Source organism: Mus pahari, chromosome 15, assembly GCF_900095145.1.
Source record: "Mus pahari chromosome 15, PAHARI_EIJ_v1.1, whole genome shotgun sequence".
Classification (NCBI taxonomy): domain Eukaryota; kingdom Metazoa; phylum Chordata; class Mammalia; order Rodentia; family Muridae; genus Mus; species Mus pahari.
Window position 1 is genome coordinate 44247335 of NC_034604.1, and position 2305 is coordinate 44249639.

The following is a 2305-nucleotide window of genomic DNA, read 5'->3' on the forward strand; positions in this document are numbered from 1 at the left end:
CTCCCTCCCTCCCTCCCTCCTTCCTATCTGCACTGTCCCCAGCTCAGTAACTGAAATTCTGTCTTCTCTTCTCCCCAGTAATTGATTGTAGCCGCTTTATTTTAACCCATAGCTTTAAATTGGGGAGCAAGGTTTACATAGCATCACTTGGTACAACCACATCTTGTGAGCCAGCATTTAAATACACAGCAGCAACAGACCAACCCCCACAGGTCTGTGGTTAAAAAATCATCCTCTTTTTTGTTCTTGGAATAACTGAGTAATGGTATCCTCTGTTGACATAGAGACTAATATTTGAGGAAGGGAAGATCTAGTAATCAACAAGAATTCGAATGTGTCCATACTGCGTGGACCACCGTGGTTGACTCAAGCATGGTAGCCCAAACCAGCACATAGCAACCAGAGGCGAGAGGAGGAAGGACAACATCAACTTCAGCTCATAGACTCTGGAAGAAGAAAGGAAAAATGGAGGAAGGAAACGAATATGAAAGGGAGGGAAAGAGAGGAGGTGAAAATCTTGAAATAGTTGAGATAGCAAATATTGCATTAATATAAAAGCCAAGTTTGAAATTGATGCTTATGTTAATAAACATCCTCTTGATTTTTAAAAATGTGAGTTCAGAGATGAAGAGATAACTCAGTGGTTAAGACCACTTGTCCTTCTGAGCACAGGGCTCCCAATAAAGGAGCTAGAGAAAGGACCCAAGGAGCTGAAGGGATTTGCAGTCCTATAGGAGGAAAAAAATATGAACTAACCAGTACCCCCAGAGCTCCCTGAGACTAAATCACCAACCAAAGAAAAGACATGGTGGGACTCGTGGCTGTAGCTGCATATGTAGCAGAGGATGGCCTAGTCAGTCATCAATGGGAGGAGAGGCCCTTGGTCCTGTGAACGTTCTATGCCCCAATATAGGGAACTGCCAGGGCCAGGAAGAGGGAGTGGGTGGGTTGGTGAGCAGGAGGAGTGGGGAGGGGATAGGAGGTTTTCAGAGGGGAAACCAGAAAAAGGGATAACATTTAAAATGTAAATAAAGAAAATATCCATTTTTTTTTAAATTACTTGTCTGTTTGCATAAATCTCCAACCCAAATATGCCCCAGCAATGAAAACATGACTCAGTTAATATGAATACAAGCTGTGTGCCTGGATTGGGCAGATCTACTGCTACACTACCATCTTCCACATCTATGAGACCCCTTAGAACTTGCGTTTCTCCAGGCCATGTGCTTCTGCTCTGCTTCTCTTCTTCTTCCTCCTCCTCCTCCTCCTCTTCTCCCTCTTCCATTTTCTCCTTCTCTCCCCTCACCTTCTGCCCCACCTTCCCTTTATCTTCCCAATCATCAGTTCTCCTTTTATTTTACAAATTTAAGGTGGGAAGCAGGTTTATAGGAAATCACCTGAGTGCTGACTCATTCCTTGTTCAAAGCCCCTCACCAGAGAACAGAATTAACATCAAATATAATTAGCCCCAGGGCTATCCACAACATTTGTCCTTGAAGATGACACCCTCGTGGGGTATATACCACCAATAACTCCAGTCCCAGAGAATCTGACACCATTGTCTAACCTCTGTCGTGCACATATATACATGCAACAATAAAAACGACAACAAAACTCATACACATAAAGCAAAATATAAAAATAAAAATACGAGTTCTCCTAAATAGGATATGTATATCACCAGCACTACTCCAAGAGTTGGTATGGTCTGAATGTGAGTGCCCTCCAGTTGGCGATACTTGGGGAGAGGTATAGGAGGTATGGCTCATTATTACCAGTATATGGTGTGTGTGTGTGTGTGTGTGTGTGTGTGTGTGTGTGTCTCCCAGTGAGATCGAAACGCTTATGTGTCGGTAAAGGGCGTGGAAATAAACCACTCCAGAGATGGTTTCAGGAAACAGTGCCTGTTTTATTATATATGAACAATCACTTAAATAGTGCAAGCCTGTCAACTGATTGATGAGTGCATTATCTCAGATTGGACAGTGAGCATTCATATCTCCAGGGTCTCTATGCCTACAAAGCACATTAAAGCAGATGTGGAGAGTAAAGACTTGTCTGCAGGCCAGCTGCCAGCTACTCTACTTCAGCATTCAGTGTTCTGACTTTAGCAGCATGGTGAGCCATGCTTCTTATTTAGAAGTGCAGAGTGTCAAGTAAGCTGGCCACCAGGTAATGCTTGCATTTTCTCCTACATGGGCTGACTGGAGTAAGTGTGTCACTGAAGGTGGGCCCTACTCAAAACATTTCTCTCTCTCTCTCTCTCTCTCTCTCTCTCTCTCTCTCTCTCTCTCTCTCTCTCTCT